Here is an 18,209-nt window from a genome sequence, read left to right as displayed (position 1 = left end):
ATAGCAGAATCTGAGATCAGACTCATGCATGCACAAATAGGAACCACTTGCCAAAAGCCATTGTTGCTGAGAATTGAGGTTTGCCCCTAAAACAGCCAATCCCTGGAGTTCACACTTTTGTAGAATCCCATCCTTCTCAGTATGTGTGAGAGATGTGTGATTTGCAAGAAGATGGCAAAAGTATGGGACATCACTTAGAGATTATATTATATAAGACTCTGTCTTACTAGCAAACTAGCTCTAGAGTCTCTCTTCCTGGCCAGATGTGAAGAAAAACTGCCATGAAGTGGAAACAGATGCTACAGGGATCTGCTACTAGCCTTTAGGAGCTGAGGGAAGCCTCAGTCCTACCACTTCAATGATATGAATTCTGCCTATTACTTGAGTGAGCTTGGAAACCAATTCTTACCCAGTTGAGCCTCTGATGAGATCACAGAACCAGCCAACAAACAGATTGCAGCCAGTTTTGAGACCCTGAAACACTGAACGCACCTGCCCCATACCTGGACTCCTGACCCACAGAAACCATGAGACAATAAATGTGTGTTGTTTTAAGCTGCTAAATCTGTAGTAACTTGTTATGCAGTAATAGATAACTAATACAGCTGTGAAAGTAATCTTGTTATTTTTATGCCTACAGTTTTTGTAGGGTGTTCATCAGTGCCATACATTTAGGCAGTAAAAAGCATACTAACTCATTTTATCTCTTCTAGCAAAACAACAATAGATATAGCTATTTTATAGCTACAAAAAAGTCATGTCATAACACTTTATTCTCTCAGAAAATTGAAATAAAGTACACTTTAGAAAATGAATGAGGAATTTATTCTCAAAGTAACTAATTCTTTGGCTATGCCTTGCATCTAGGGTCTGCTAATAATAACAAGTCTTAGATTCATTCATTCATTCATCAAATATTTAATGAACTCCTGTTTTGTGGAAACTGTGAAAAGTGCTCTGGGGAATACAGATACAAATAAGACATGGTTACTTCCATAAGAGAAGTTACGACTTTGTTGCATTAAGTTCTGAGAATGTATTGTCAGTGCAAAAGAGTTTAAATTGCTTATAACACTGCATGTCTTAAAGGATTACAGTTTCAGAACAGAAAAATAAATGCATTGTATCAAAGTAAAATTGCCTGAATGGATCCATCTACAACATATTTTTTTAATTGTTTCAGATTAATGACCATGGGAATAAAATTAAGTCTTATAGAAGGGTAATATTTCAATAACTTGATATATGGAAGAGAACATACTAAGGGAGAAAACAATGAATGAAGGAAGGCACTTACAGATAAGAATGAAGGGCATGCTCACAGAACAAGTGATTTTGCTTGAAAGGCATTATGGTTTAGTGAAAAAAGCAAGAGCACAGGATACAGTGTCAATTAAAAAATAATGAGGGCCTGAACAGGGCTGGAATGGATGGAGGATCCAGACAGAAGAGAAAGACACTGTAGACACGGACCCTAGAACAAGCAGGACAACTGATTGTGTGAGACAGATGATAGAGACAGGAACTGAAAATAACTCTGAAGTTTCAAACCAGGGTGAGAGGGAATAAAAGCATCATTAATGAAATTAGGAGAGTTAAAAGCAATATTGGTAAGTGGGGAGAAAATAGCTGGAGGATAAAAGTTTAGGGACACAGGAGATTTGAGGAGAAAGGAGAATGAGATCAAGATTTGGCAATGAGGAAACCTCTAAAATTGCAGTTTCAGATGAGTGTTGGGTTTGCAATGAGTAAAGAAGTAAATTGGTAGAAAACATTGAGAGAATGACTACAAATAGCACATCTTCCAGGTGATGAAGCAGTTAGGATCTTAAATGACAACATGAGAGAAAAGAGAGGGAGAGTGGTGTTAATTCTTTTCAGGGTGTGGCGTTGTCTTACTACAAGTCAAAAGGGGAGCTCTGGTCTGAGTATTTTCTTTCTTTCTTTCTTTCTTTTTTTTTTTTTAATGGGAAAACTTTTAAATGTGTAATGAAAAAGACTTAGACCAATGCATTATTTACATGTGAGCAAGAAACGAATGCCCCATACTTTTTCGGGGTGAGGGGGTGCTACAAGAAGAGAGGTCACATAAACCCCATTCAATTGGTGCTGCCCCTAAATATTTCCAAACAGGAATATGAAATAGGCGAAGAGTCTCCAGCTCATCTTCAGTGTAGGAGAACTATTTCTTCAGATCAGATCAGCAATATTCACAGGCATTTAATCAATCTGTTTAGAACAGTACTATTCAATGTTTCTGAGGATGGGGATGTGGTCTCTCTTTACAAAATTAATGGCCACACCCTTTCGGCCATATCAACCTGACCTCCCAATTCTGTCTATATACAATCCTCTGTTATTGGGCAGGTGGTAGTTAATGACGAGAGACTCCTGAGGGACATCCAAGCCCTGGGCTCAGATATCTGTGGAAATGAGCACCCAACTGGTTCTGGCATGGAACTCCTTCAGGACGACTCAAGCTCTTTTTGAGGCATGTCTTCACGCATTTAGGACATGGTGAAACTGGCTTCTCCCATTTTCTCCGTCAGCCAGTCAACCTTTCTTTTGGTGTTACAGATGATGACCGCCTGGGTAGTAGTAGACATTACCCAGAGTGTCGAATTTCCACTCTTTTCTTTCAACCACCACAAAAAAAAAAAAAAAAGAGGGGAAAAAAAGAAACTGTTTGATGCCTTCCAGAGTCAATTCATCACTCTTCACCAAGATGGGGATCGGATCCGTCATAAACTTGGTCATCTCCAGGATTTCGTGAGGCAGCGTGGCACTGATGAGAGCCACCTGTGTGGCTGAGGGCACGTACCAGTACACGTGTAAATCTGCTCTTTTAAATCTTTATTCAACATTTCATCAGCCTCATCAAGAACCAACCTCTTGATAGCACTTGTCCTTCAACTCTTGTGACGAATCATATCAAAAACACTATCTCTGTGCCTGCAACCACATGCTGCCCATACGTAGCCCAGTTTCCTGATGTCCTTCCTTCCCATGATGGTGCCCCCAATGCAGGTGATGCAGGCGTGGGACCGGACGTTCATGTAGTCATCAGAAGCCACCAGGCCTTTTGGGATCTGTACAACTACCTCTTTGCTGGAGCCAAGATCAAAGCTTGGGTTTCACGAACCTGAATATCCAAACACTGGAGGACTGAAATACTGAAGGTGGCTGTTTTGCTTGTGCCGGACTGAGGCTGTGCAAAGACATCTCTCCCTTAAATTATCTGCTTGATAGCTTGCTGTTGGATTGCTGATGGTTTTTCAAAACCATAAGCATAGATGTAGCACAACTGGTTTTCCCTCAGTCCATGGTGTCAAAAGTGGGGGTCACGTCCACCTCCTCGCTGGTCATGTCTTCCTCTTTGAGTAGCCAGTTCCACACTGAAGCTGAGGCCGCCATCAGGGCTGCACGGCCATCATGCCCAGACGTCCGAGAGCACAGCACCCTCTGCACCGGAAAGCAGAAGCTGGCCCCCAGTTCTGCAGCCCTGCCGCCAGGAGGAAGTGACGCCACCACGCACGCAAGCGTGAGACGGGCCTGCGTACGTCAGGACCGTGCCTACAGAGAGGCAGGGCCTGAGTATTTTCAAAATATGAAAAAAAAAATTGTTTTATTAAAAGAATACATAAAGCACAAATTAAAAATATGATTTTGTTATCTTCAGCACACATGCCCTTTGAAACATAGCAACTTCCTTTTCTCCTAGGGAAAATTAATGGAAAAAAGTTATTCTGTACCTATTTTGAATATGGTGTATGTAAGTCATTGGATCTGTAAAATGAAACATATGCATTGCTGTGGTGAGTGGAAGAACTGATGAAAGCTTTAATAATTCAAAGTTATTTTATATATATTCTTTGGGCAATTTTCTGACAGGCTTTCCATGTTTTAATAAAGCACCTTGAGTTGATGCAATGACATCTAGATGCAGGATTATAACACCTATGTTTTCAGCTATGAAAAGCAAGTTATTTCTTGGTTATGAGTGTTAGGTCCAGATAAGCAGATAATGTCACGGCCACTAGTTTCATAATTTGCATTTTTCTTGTTTTCTATGGTTTGTTTTCAGAATATGTGTAGAACACAACTTGGCAGTAATCAAGTACTATCCCTTTTTCACATCTTTCATAGCATTAACACAGTTTGCAGAGAAGGTATTCATAACTACTTATTAATTGATCAGTATATATATTTGTAAATTTGAAATTGTGTGTTAAGTGAGAAAATGGATGTAAAATAGCTGGCAATGTGATTGCTTAATAAATGCATAAAAGAGACATGAAATCTGAGAAATTCAGAGTAATGGAAAGTCTTGAAATAAACAAAAATTGGAAATGGTTCTAAGCTTAAAATCTATGTTATGTGAAAATATAAAGTATTAACACCACCATAAAGCAAATAATTTATGAAATATGAGTGCCTATGAGTCAGGCAGCCCACAAGGCTTTTTGACCAAGTCTATTAATTTCCCAGTTACCACAGCATCTCAACTTAATGGCAAAGTGTTACCCTCATCTTTAACTCACAGCAAGATGTAATATGCATGGTCTAGCTTCTGTTCACCTTCTCATTTATTCATAATCTCACTCTCTCTCTCTCTTTCTCTCTCTCTCTTTCTCTCCCTCTCTCTATCATTAAGAGCTATTATTAACATTTTGGGGTCTTATGATATATAATTAAGGGAATGACAGAAGATCAGTAAAGAAATGCAGTTTCAATTTCTAGAGGCAATATTTCCTTACATATACTTTTATCTGAAGGAATTGCACTGACAATATGACCCATCTAGCAAAGACTGCAGGTTATTCTCTAATATCTATGCTCTCTTTCTTTTACAGTAATAGAAATTCCTAATCTTTAGCTGAGCATATAACTACTCAAAATAGATCAAGCCCAGTGCTTTGCAGTTTGGGCCAAAGTGATAATGACCTCTCTCATTTGTGAATCTAAAAAAATAAAAAATAAAATAGAAAAGATAAAGTTGATAGTAGAGCAGTGGTTACCAGAGACTGGGGAGTGGAGCAGAGGAGAGAAAACAGGGAGAGGTTGGCCAACAGGTAAAAAATTACAGTTAGATAGGAGGAATAAGTTCTGATGTTCTATTGCAGAGTAGGGTAACTACAGTTAACAGCTAAGTTTTGTATATTACATAATAGCTACAGTAGAGGCTTTTGAATGTTTTCATGATAAAGAAATGATAAATGCATGAGGTGATTGGTATATTAACTATTCTAACCCGATTATTACACAGCATACATAGGTATCAAAACATCAGAATGTACCCCATAAGTATGCATAATTATAATGTGTCAATTAAAATTTTTTGAAGTGATGCCAATAGAAGTATTATGTGCAATTTGCAGGTTGTGCCTTTAAAAGGAAGTAGTTTGCCCTCTACTTCCCCTTCTTGGACCATGGAGATGAGGAGATCACACCAGGAGGCTTAGCCAACAAGAATCTTCACTCTTGATGAATTCTTGCAGTGGAAACCCAATACCATTTCAGAATTTTATGAGAGAGAAATGACCTTCTATCTGGCTTAAAGCAGTATTATTTTGGATCTTGTCATGTTGCTGAACTTATATCCTTGTGATTCCAAAAGGTTCGTGTATGTTATTGAGAAAAAAGGAGTTTCTCCACTAGTATTTGTTCCTAGACTTCATGCTCATTTTATCTTCCTTTAAAATTTGTAGCTCTATTTTGAAAAAATGATTATCTTCAAATAATCTTAGAGATGGAAGGGGTTCTATGTAATATTTAGTCTGGTGTTGCCTGATGTATATTTAATTAGAAAGTCCTGTGAGATATGAATAAAGGGAAACAAAGTCAAAAAGTATGGAAAACAGCTAAAATTCATTCCCTTCTTGAAGATTCACAAAGCATATTAGCGTATAGAAAATATGAACAGTCCTGAAATAAAGAGTCATGTCTAATTCTTTATTTTCTCAGCAATAGACCATAGGAACATTTTAACCACAATATATTAAAATATTTTACAACTACTATTCTATGGAACATTCTTTGGAGAATTTTGAATCACTAGATAATACACAAACTATCACTATGTGTTCAACAAGTGGTTCTCTAATTCTTGCTTGGATGCTTTCCAGTAACAGAGAATCACTACTGAAAAGATGATTCATTTCATCCACTTCTCACTTCCAAAACTAAAGACATTAATTAAGATGGATATGAATTAGTTATATTAATGTGATTATGTCCATCCTCTTTACTTCAGTCCCACTTGCCACAACATATTGTGGTTTATTTACCAACTTAGTGATGGCATTTGAAAGTTCAGTGAACTCATTTGAAACAAAGTGTGTACATAACTTACCTAGTATTTCAGTTTCTCTTCATCAGTGTTTGATCAATTCTTTTTAGTGTGTGAAGTATTCTACTGTCAGAGAGGAAAGAATAACTTTTGCTTCCACTCAATAATCTGATAGCACAGCTAATATCACTAAAATAAAGTCAATTATTTTCTGATGACCAAAATGACTAATTTCATTATTTGCCATGTAGTTAGAAATGTAAAGAATCACAATACCAAAGAATTACATAACTAAAATACGCATTTAGTTCTTCTCCAGACGCAATCTCCTAATTATTAATTGCTGCTTCAGTACAGGTCATAAGTCCATATGTGTATGGGCCATATTAACTTTTCATGAATCATGATAATAAAGTCCGGTCTATTAGAATTTTTAAAAATGATATGAATCTACTAAAATTGTAGAATTTATACTATAACCAACTTTATTCATATAAATGTACACAGTAATTGCTTGGTAGTAGTAACTGGTGGAGTATAAAATTAAAAATTGTTTTACCAAGATTACCGGTATTTGAAAAAAAGTACCCAAATATTTTTTTGACCAATTTTTAATTGAATTGTTGTCTTCGCCAATCTGTTTGTAACCAACTTGCTTTCAATCAGATCATTTGTTATTCTTTCATTAATTAATCAAATACATAATTCTCAAGAATTTTTTTTTAAACTGCATTCAGTAAGTTTAACTAATCAAATTAATTTCAATCAAATCTCTTGGACCTCACTATGTGGGTAGCTCTCAACATTAAATTTCAACAGTTTAATTAAAGAGAATTATTAGTGATTCCACTGAGTTCTGAGTAATACATAAACTTTTGAATAGCCATCTGATGACTCCACATGGACAGTTTATTCTGAATACCAATATATTCTTGAATAAATTAATAACGTTCTTGTTTCTTTTCCCAATTACAATTTCAAATTATGTTTATTTAAATGTCTTGTCACACTGTTGAGATATTTCTGGGTATTAATTAATTCTACGTAAAACTGAAAAACTCTCAGGACACATTTGGTTCCTGAGCTGTCTGTTAGACATGTGTAATCTCATAAGGATATGGGTATTTAATAAGGATGAACTAAAGTTTAGCTTCAGCCTTGTTCTTAAACCCGAATCGGCTCTTAGGCTTGGGTTTCAAATAAGGCCTTGAGAAAGCCAAACAGTCAAAAGCCTATTTCAATTCCATTTCTAGTATCATTGAACTTGTGTATGATTAATGATCATGCAATGAATAGATTACCATCATTTCTAATCACAACATGAATACAAATTAAATAAAGACAAAGTCCTTTGGATCCATTGTTCATATATGAATATGTAACTTGGAGGAAATCTCCTTATGTGCTTTATATATTAAATAATTATTTTAGTCACTAATGCAAATTTATTTTTATAAGAGTAAAATTAAACTTATGTTTAATAATGCAAGCTATTAATTTCATGTCAAAAAAGATGTAAAATATCCAAAAGGTTAAATAGGGAAATACACGTATATAATAAATATTAGGGGGAAAAAAAACACATTAGCTATATAACATTAGGAAAAACATATCTTCTGAGCCAAAAGTTTTTATGAAATGTAAATTGTAATATAAAGTATAATAATAGGGGTTATATCATAATTCTAATCTCAGTAAGATTATTTACTTTATCACCATTGATCACATTAAAAAATCTTTAATTATTTCAAATCATCTTCAGTCAAACTATAAAAAACACAAAGTACAAAGAGGAAAGTTTAAGAGAAAAATGTGGTACCCTAAAATGTCTTACTCCTCCATCTACTTCATTGAACAGTGAGCATTTATTTCATATCACAAATAGTACAGTAGAGTGACTTCAGAAACACTCTAGAAGGTCAGAATGCAGAGAAGTTATTGTTCCTGCACAATAACATCAACCATTTAATCTTGATATTTTAATAATAAACTGTATCAATAATTAACAATTTCATAAAACTTTGAGTTTATCATTATACTTCAGAATTTAATTCCATGATTATAACATTTGACTTTGGTTTTCACTTCAGCTGAATATTCTTTTTAATAATGGTCCAAATAGGTATTCAGTGGTCGTCTGAGAAACATATAAGGTCTTTTACATCTAAACAAATATTTTATTCATAGAAATCAATTCCAATAAATACATGCTTTTTCCGGTTTTTGCTTTTAAAACTTTCCGAACTCCATTTTGTTATAATACCGTCTTTGTAGATTAATAATTTGGTTTTTTAATAACCGGATGACTCTAGACAAGTGATTTAAACTATTTCATCCTTGGTTTCCTATAAGTCATGGATGATAACACCTACTTTACAGTAGTGTAAGGATTTAATGAAATCATATATGAAAGGACCCTAGTTTAGTGCTTGGTATTTAAAGAATTTCCAAAATCTGTAATTTTCACTTTCTTCTTCCCTGTGCCTATGCCTTTAATCTCTGATATTGCTGCCATTGTCAACTTATGGATCACACAGGAAATTAGAATAATAGAAACAAAGTTGGAAATGAAAGAGAACTTTGAGAGCATCTACTTTTTTATTATTTTTAATTGACATAATAATTATACATATGATGGGGTACAGTGCAACATTTTGAGCACCTACAATGTGTCAGACATTGTTCTAGGGACTGAATATATATAACTGTGCACCAAACAAACACCATCATTTCTCTTATGGTACATACATTCTAACAAGAACAATTAGAAAATGAACAAATAAGCATACAATAATGTACAAATAAGTGCTCTGAAGATATGAAGAAGAGTGAAGGGGACAGAGACTGATGAGAGATTGGTACTATTTTACATAGGATGGTAATAGAAGACATCTTTGATAAACTGTATTTGATCAGAGACCTAAAAGAAATGGAAGATCTAGTCCTACATATAGAGAGAGATCATTCCAGGAAGGGGTATGCGATCAGAGTGTTCTAAAACAACAAGCAAGCAGGGGTAACTGGAGTAGAGTGAGGAAGTGAGACTGTGGTAGGAGAGGCAGCTAGAGAGTAGGCCATAAGAGTATATCATCTTTTAGTTATCATTAAGGCTTTGGACATTTTTCTGAGTAAGATGATACAGGAGATATTATATATGTTCATAAATTTCTAGCTCTCCTCTCCTTTTAGGCCATAGAAAAATATACTTTTCAGTTGGGCAAGACCTTTTGAGTTCATGTGACCAATGAAATATGAGTTGTAATAACATGCCATCTCTGAGCTGAGGCAGTGAAAATATCATGCAGTATCCTTCAGTTTCTCTCTTTACCCACCTTAGCAACCAAGAAGCCTGTATGTTGCAATTGGCTTAGCAACAACAAGGTAGAGCCTCTATTACCTTGGATCCCTGAGTGATTTATCAGGAACTGAGATCACCACCCTACTTCCCAAGGGACACACAATGGACATGTTTGAGAGAGATTTGGGGGTGTTCACCACTGGAATGCATTTCTGTAACATAACCTATCCTATTCTAACTCAGCATGGAAATTACTAGAGGGCTTGGGCAAAAAAGCAACTTGATTCATGTTTTTAAAAGCTTGCATTGGCTATTGTGTAGAAAATAGACTGTATAGAAAAAGTATGAAATCAGGGAGATTGTTGAGAGTCAGTAGCAATAGCAGTACTAGCAGGTGACAGCTGATGCTGAAATGTATTAGAGTGGTAGCTATGATGACATTGTCCAAATTAGGACACCTTTCAGAGTAAAAGAGAATTCTATTACCAGTCATGAACACCAGTTACTGCCACCAGTTACATGAACCCAGTAACTGCCCTGGGGATATCAGGTGGTAGCTGTACAGATGGTGAACAATTAAGGATATATTTTAAATATATCAACAGGATTTGCTGATGGATTGGATATTGAATGTGAGAGAAAAAGAAGTGTAGAGGTGTCAATGATAATTCCAAAGTTTTACCTTAGCAGATAGAGAAAGCTAAGTAAAGAGTAGCTTTGGGGCAGGAGTTAGAAGTCAAAATATGATATTGGAAAAGTTAAGTTTGAAATGCATTATCAATATACAAGTGGAAGTGTCAGTTATGAAGTTGGATATACGACTGTGTGAATAAAGGAAAAAGCTGGAGCTAGAGATTTAAATAAATTAAATTAAATTAAAAGTCATGAGGGTACAAACAGTATTCAAAGTCATAGGACTAGCTGACCACACCAGACAAGTCTAGATAGAGAGAAAAAGAGGTACAAGCACAAAGTCAGAAAGAATAAGGAGGATCCTTTAAGGAGACTGAGGAAGCTTGGCCAGTGAAATTGGAAGAAAACCAAGAAACAGAGGGCCTCTGAGCAAAATAAGTAAAGAAACTATTTTAATGGAGAGAAACTATGCAGTATCAGTACCTGCTGTGATGCCAAGTAAAGTGAGTACTGAGAATTTTCTACTGGATTTGGAAACATGTAGACTGTTGATGACCTTGACAAGACCAGTTTCAGCTGACTAATAGGAACCAAAGCCTGACTGAGGTTTATAAAAGAGAAAATAGAAATCCAAAAAGAGGAGACAGCACATTCAGGCAACGCCTTCAAGGAATTTTGCTCTAATTTGGAGCAAATAAACCAAGCAGGAGGTAAATTGAAGGGTCAGGATTTTTTTTTTAAATATGAGACTTAAGTATGTTTTCATGTTAATAAGAATGATCCAGTAGAGATGAACTAATTGATAAGCAGAGGAGACAAAGGAATGACTGAAGAAGTGAAGTCCTCGAGTTGGTGAGAGAGGATGTTATCTAGTGCGTACATAGAGGGTTTGCCTTAAAGAGGGATGGTCAATTCACCTGCTCCAGCAGAAGAGAAGGTAAACTATTGTGTAAGAAGATGGTGTGATAGGTTTGGGTTGTATGAAAATATCAAAGTCCTCTGATTGCTTTTATTTTCTCAGAAAAATGACAACAAAATCAACAACTGAAAGTCATGAGGTAAGAAGATGAAGAACGTCCAAAGAGAAAGAAAAATTGTGAAATTGTTTTACCAGCATATGAGTGAATTGACTAGGGCAGAAGTTCTCAATCCTGGATACAAATTGGAATCAACTAGGGAAGTTTTTCACGCGATCAACACCCACACTCTACCCAAAACAATTAAATCAGATCTCTGGGATTGGGACCAGAGAATGGTTATTGTTTAAGAGCTACCCAGGAGATTCTTAATTGCAACTAAATTTGAGAAACACGAATTTAAAGTGTGATAAAGCAGCATTGCTCTCCCCACCTACTTCCGCCAGAAATGTTCAAATTTATATTCCTGATCCTAGGGACCAAACACATCACTCTCAGTGTCCCCTCAGTTTTCAATAAATTTCTATTGCCTAGCCAGTAAAATCAAATATCTCTGGCATAGCACCCAAGATCCTTTATAGAATAGCCCAAAATACCTTTTTTGATGTCTCCATTGACAGTGTTACAGAACTCTCTCACCCAGATGAACTGAGGTGACTATTCCAAACATGCCACAAACCTCTACACCTCTTTGCATTTCATTTTGCTGTTGTACTGCTCTTACTGCCCCAACTTCAATGATATTAAACCTGACCATGCATCAGGATAACTTGGGGAGGTTTAAAATACACATAATAAAGCCCCACTCCAAGATCTGGGATAGAGCCCAGAGATTCTCTATTATTAGTAAATTTCTCACATGATTCTTATACAGCTAAGGCTGGTCCCTAAACCAAGGATGGAAATCACTGCACTTATTGATCTCACCAAAATTCTGTTCATCCTTCAAGATCCAAGGAATATGTCTTCACCATCATCCCTTCTCGCTGAAAGTGATCACTCCCTTTTCTCATGACGCTGAGTAATAATAACTATCCCTTCCACTGTATTTATTCCATGTGCCAGACTTTTATCGAAATGTTTTTATACATATTCGGTTATTTAGTCCTCCGAAGTACCATGAGTCGACATAGTTTATATATGGCGTCTGCCCTATTCACCATCGCTTTGCTTCTGGGCCCCGGTGTGGACATGTGCCCAGCTTGTAGAGATCTCCTGCTTCTTCTCGCTCTGGGAAATGAAAATCTGGCAGTGTGAGCAGGAAGTCAGAAAGGTCAATAGCATCAGGCTGTGTGGATTGCAGCTTGCTGCTGGATTCCTTACCTGCACATCAGCTCTTATTTCTGCTACAAATAACTCCACTGATTCACAGTATTGACCTCAGCCTGACCCAGTGACTTTGGCTTCTGCAGAGGGAAATCTAGCAGACTAACAGTGCCTTCATGCCAGTCTGCAGCTCCATTTCCAATAGAGCACACCTTCATGTGTCTCCTTATAGTTTTGAACTGACCGGGTATATAGAGCTTTGTGCAATGTCTGGCTAACAGTTAAGTATATGTTTTCCCAAGTCCCTTCTTGGGGAAGATGTCAACTCATGGGGGACTACCCTAATTAGATAATTTCAGACATTGAACATACCCTGCAGATAGAAATAAGTGGGATAAAATCTGCAAGAAATATCCAGCTTTAAAATCCTATCAACTGTTGACTTCATCATTTGACAGGATTCTTATTCTTTCTTGATTAAATGACAGCCATTTCTCTTTATTATCATTCCCTAGTCAATAAAATTGATAATACTGTATAACTTACTGAAGCCACAGCAATCATTCTTTACATAAAATCATGTAATTTATTTCTTTCCTGGTTCTAGTCACTTCAAACCTAATTCTTAGAACACGCTCTTTTTTCCTGTCATTTTTTTCCTCTGTGACTACGATCTTCCAAAATTGCTTTTGTTGTCTCAAGTGCTCTGTCTTGACTACTTTTTGCTCTTCTATCTAAATATTAATCCATCTCCCCTCATTGCCTGTCGAAAAAAACAGTTCAACCCTAAACTTTCCTTTCTTCTTCTGACTATAAAATAATACATAAAACCTATAGAAAAGAAAATAAAAATTATGCATAACCCAGAGAATTACCGTTAACATTAATGTTTTTTTCTTTCCAGGCTTTGATATATGTTCATATAAATAACAATATTTACTAGATATTTGGGAAAATGCTATGCATAATTTTATTGTAATTGTAAAAATTTTAATATCAAATTTTGAGCACTTTCCATGTTGTTCATAAAAGGATATTCTTAGCATTTGGGAAAATAAATGTTTTTAATGACTGTATAATATTTTACTAGACACTACTATGATTAACTTAATTATATTCATACCATTGAATGTTTTTTACTATTACAAATAATGCTTCAATGAACAAACTTATAGCTATTTCTAAATTGTCATAAATAACTTTGAATAAACAGCCCTGAACATAGATCTTTGATATAGGTCTGAAATTTTTCCTAACATAGATTTCTAGAAGTAAAATATTACTGAATGAAGGAGCACAAACATTCTGTTCTTTCCTTGCTTCAACAAATATTTGTTTAATAACTATTTTGTGCCAGATGCAGTTATAAACTCTGGAAATATAGTTACAGACAAGATACAGCACCAACACTTAAGAAGCCTTCAGTTCAGTGGGGGTATAGAAGTTACAATCTCCCTCAGTATCATAGGGTATTAGTTCCAGGACCTCCATGGATACCAAAATCCATGGATGCTCAAGTCCTTTCATAAATGGTGTGGAATTTGCATATAACCTATGCACATCCTCTGGTACACTTTCAATCATCACTAGATTACTTATAACACCTAATGCAATGTAAATAGTTATTATAGTGTATTGTTTTTATTTGTATTATTTTTTTATTGTCGTATTGTTATTTTTTATTGCTTTTTTTAAAAAATAGTTTTCACCTGTGGTTGGTTGAGTCCACAGACTTGGAACATGCAGATATGGAGGACTGACTGCATACAATTGCACTTATCATGTTAAGAACTGAAATCATGGCAAGTACGGTAGATGTTCCCTTACCCTATTTGCACTTACATCATTCCGGGGCCCATGCTGTCCTCCATTCCCAGCCTTAGATTAATGGATTCTCCCAACACTGCATATACTTGGTTAGTTGGTAACCTGCTCCTACTGTATAAATTAGTTACTTACCAAGAATCAGTTGAATATTTCTGAGAAGTTAGGTGTGAGTGAAAATAAAAGACTAGGAAAAATGATGTCTGGAAAGATTCTGCACTCAGACCTTTCTGCAGCTGTTTTAGATTCTTGAATCCCATCCTGAAAATTTAGATACCTTATGATTTCCATTCAGAGAGCCCATCTCAAAGAAAAGGCCTTGGCCCTCCATAACAGTTGGATAAATTATACATTTTTGCAGGGTTTAAATTTTACTATCTCCTCTTTAAGCCACCTGTTGGACTAACTAACCACTGCTGGTCCCAATGACACTGAATAAATGAAGTATTCCTTAACAAAATCAAAGCTCTTATAAAATAGTGCCAAACTGCTTCTTTGAAAGTTGGTAGCAATTACAGTCCTCAAAAGTAGTTCATGAGTGCCTTTTTTTCATAAATTAGCTAGCACTTAGTATTCAAAATCTTTGCTAATTTTATATATATGTGTGTGTGTATATATGTACATATGTCACTGTTAAAATATACTTTTAGCAAATGAATAATGAAATGGAACCAATTTCTATATGTTTATATGTTTATCAAGAATTTGTATTTCTTCCTTTGTGAATTTCCTATTAACCTATAAAAGTGTTTGTGCATTTTTCCTTGTTGATTTGGAAAAGATATTTAATGTATTTAGGCTATTATCTCATTACTGTCATAAATATTTTTGAAGTCTGTTTCTTTCATTTTAATTTTATTTGTGATATTCTTATCTGACCAAAGTTTTTAATTTTTGCAAACTTATCTATATCTTGTGAATGCTGTAACAACCAACAAATTTGAAAGGGATTGCAATCTATTGATTGAGATAGAGTCTATTGATTCTCTCTCAAAGCCATTTTCATTTATTTTATTTTATTTTTATTTTACTGCTATTTCTGTGAGTTTGTAAAAATTGCAGATTATGTGGCGTGCTTTTGTCATCTCCTTCTCCACTCTTTAACATCTCTCCTTACAATGATAAAAATAAATGTTGTTCTCTATTCACATCGTAACTATTGACCTATGGGTGCTTCCTTACAGTTAAATAAATTGCAAAGCACTTCTGATATATAACTATCTTAGCAACAATAGTTAAATATGAGAGGCATGAACTTGGTGTAGGCAAAATGAGTATTATACAAAATACACCAATAATCTTTTAAATGATGTGAATTAGAACCATTGAACTTCCTCGTAAATGTATCACTTATATGTCTGAACTACTAGGTTTCAAACTTTGTGACTGAGTCCAGGAATTCACGCCTACTTCAACCGTTACTAATTGGATATCTACTCTTAGCAAGACTTGGTGCTAATTGCTGAAGATAATACAGAACAAGATAGACATGGTTGCCACATTCCTGAAACTCACATTCTAGTGGGAGGAGAGAGATTGCAAACAAATACAACAAATAAAAAAGTAATTATAATTTTAATACTAATTATGAACACGTGAAAAGCACTACGAGAGCTTGTAATTAGGGTTCTTTGAGGAAGGTGTATTAGAGATGAGCACTGAAGGATGGGAAATAATTAGCCAGTAGACTAGACAACATTTGAGTTGGCTGTGCGGCTCACTAAACTCTGAGAGAACCCTATGCTGCCATGTCTGTTTTACATGAGCTTAGCCCCAAGCCAGAGCTGATTAATGTGAGCATGGACATTTGACCCAAGGTGAGCCATTTTGGAAAATAAACCTAAGGGTAAAGCATCAATACCTCTCTCGTGGTAGAAGAGTCAGTATAGTAAGGAGACTCCGCACATTCCTATGGCTCTGTTCTCTGCACGTGAAGGAAGAAAGTTGCAGGAAGAGAAAATGAAGCTCATATCAGAGGAGCATGGAGATGAGAGTTATTCCCCACCCTTAATATGGTTATGTGAGATACTATAGAATGCTTCCAATAAATCCCTCTGTCTCCTAGGGTTATTGAACATGAGTTTCTGCTAATTTATATAAGCAGGCAAGAGGGGAGAATCACATTTCAAACAGAAAAGACAACATATGTCAAGGCTCAAAGCAGACAAATAATATTGACAAAATCCTACAAGATGGAAAGAAAAATCATCTGAAATGAGACCAGTCAGGCAGGGAGAGCTGGGATCATATGGGGCCTTACGGACATGTACAGGATTTGGAATTTAGCCTAGGAGCAATTTTCACATTGATCCTACTGAAGCAGAAAGAGGAGCAAACAGTCAAAGAAACAAAAAGGCAATCTCATGATTAAAAATGTGTTCTTCCCAGGCATTTATTAATACTTTCAACAAACATTTTTGAGTGCATACTATGTGCCAGGTGCTACAGAAGTGTAGCTGGGAGTGAGGTAGCAGCAGAGAATAAGCATTTGATTTTCCAGAAAAAAAATTATTTAAAAGATACATTTCTTAAAATAATTTGACATCTGTAAAGATTATAATGAAAAAGCCTTAGAGCAGTGATTCTTAACTGGGGGAGCCCCCAGCCCCACCATGAGGGACATTTGGCAATGTCTAAATATATTTTTGATTGTCACAACTGGGATAGGGGGATGATGACATCTAATGGGTTGAAACCAAGGATCCTATTAAAACTCTACCATGCACAGGACAAGCCTCCACAACAAAGAATTATCTGGCCTTAAATATCAATAGTGCCAAACTGAGAAACTCTGCCTAAGAGGAAACAGGTGATAGGTAGACTACTAGACAAGAATAGAAAGTAGTCAAAGAGTAGAAACTTTCCTCAGGCTTTCTCTTCCAGATGATAAACTTGTCTAAGATCTGGGACACTGAAACTGACAATCCTTTGCCCTCCAGGAACTTATAGTCTTGGGAAAGATAGGCAAGAGAGATATCAATTCAGCAACACTGTAAATGAGATACAGATATGCATGCCTTCCTATGGGAACAATGAACAAGTATCTAATCCTGTCTAAGGGGACCAGGGAACACTTTTCAGGGGAAAGATGTCTTAGTTGCTACCTAAGAAAGCATAAGACAAGGATCAGAATCAGTATCAGAAGAATGAGAAAGAATTAGCCAGGTGAAGTTGGCACAGACAGAGGGAAATATTTCAGGCAGAAGGAGACTCAAATGAAAAGACCTGTAGCCATGGCAGCATACAGAGTGTCCATGGGGCTCAGGTTCTCAGGAAGTCTGAAGCAGAGAACCCAAGAAGGGGCAAGATAGAGATAATGCTGGGGGAATTAGATGGAAAGGAATTCAAAACCGAAGCCAATTCTGCAGTAGCCAAGTTAACAGAGGAGTTGTGACTTGGTATATCATGAAGTGTATTATGCAGTGGCATTTTTAGGTTAATTCTGACTTAATATGCTTCAAGTCTATTTTTATATATGTGCCTGAAGGGCCTCACTTCTGTATTTCACTGTGCCTGGATATTTATATCTAGAATGTGATAAATCAGTGGTAATGTTATTTGGCATGTTTCACAACCAGTCGATTTGACTGACTCAAGAAATCAACTTAGCATATTTTAAAACTTCTTAAACCTACTTTTTTTTATAAGACTACTTATATATGAAACATCCACCTCTATTTTTTGGTAGGACTGCAAAATGGTGCAGCCTCTATGGAAAAGGGTATGGAGGTTCCTCAAACAATTGCAGATAGATCTACCATACGACCCAGCTATCCCACTGTTGGGAATATACCCAGAGGAATGGAAATCATCAAGTCGAAGGTATACCTGTTCCCCAATGTTCATCGCAGCCCTCTTTACAATAGCCAAGAGTTGGAACCAGCCCAAATGTCCATCATCAGAGGAGTGGATACGGAAAATGTGGCACATCTACACAATGGAATACTACTCAGCTATAAAAATGAATGAAATACTGCCATTT

At 36.0% G+C, this 18,209-nt stretch overlaps 1 protein-coding gene and 1 pseudogene across 1 annotated transcript in view; both read right to left on the bottom strand.

The window, feature by feature from the left end:
* TAFA2 (TAFA chemokine like family member 2) overlaps positions 1 to 18,209 on the bottom strand; it is a 379,759-nt gene that overhangs the window by 63,613 nt on the left and 297,937 nt on the right. The gene's annotated exons all lie outside the window — the stretch shown is intronic.
* LOC134360933 (eukaryotic initiation factor 4A-III-like) lies at positions 2,191 to 13,987 on the bottom strand (annotated as a pseudogene).

The sequence above is a fragment of the Cynocephalus volans genome, chromosome 12 (assembly GCF_027409185.1).
Source record: "Cynocephalus volans isolate mCynVol1 chromosome 12, mCynVol1.pri, whole genome shotgun sequence".
Lineage (NCBI taxonomy): Eukaryota > Metazoa > Chordata > Mammalia > Dermoptera > Cynocephalidae > Cynocephalus > Cynocephalus volans.
This window is presented reverse-complemented; position numbering and strand designations above follow the sequence as displayed.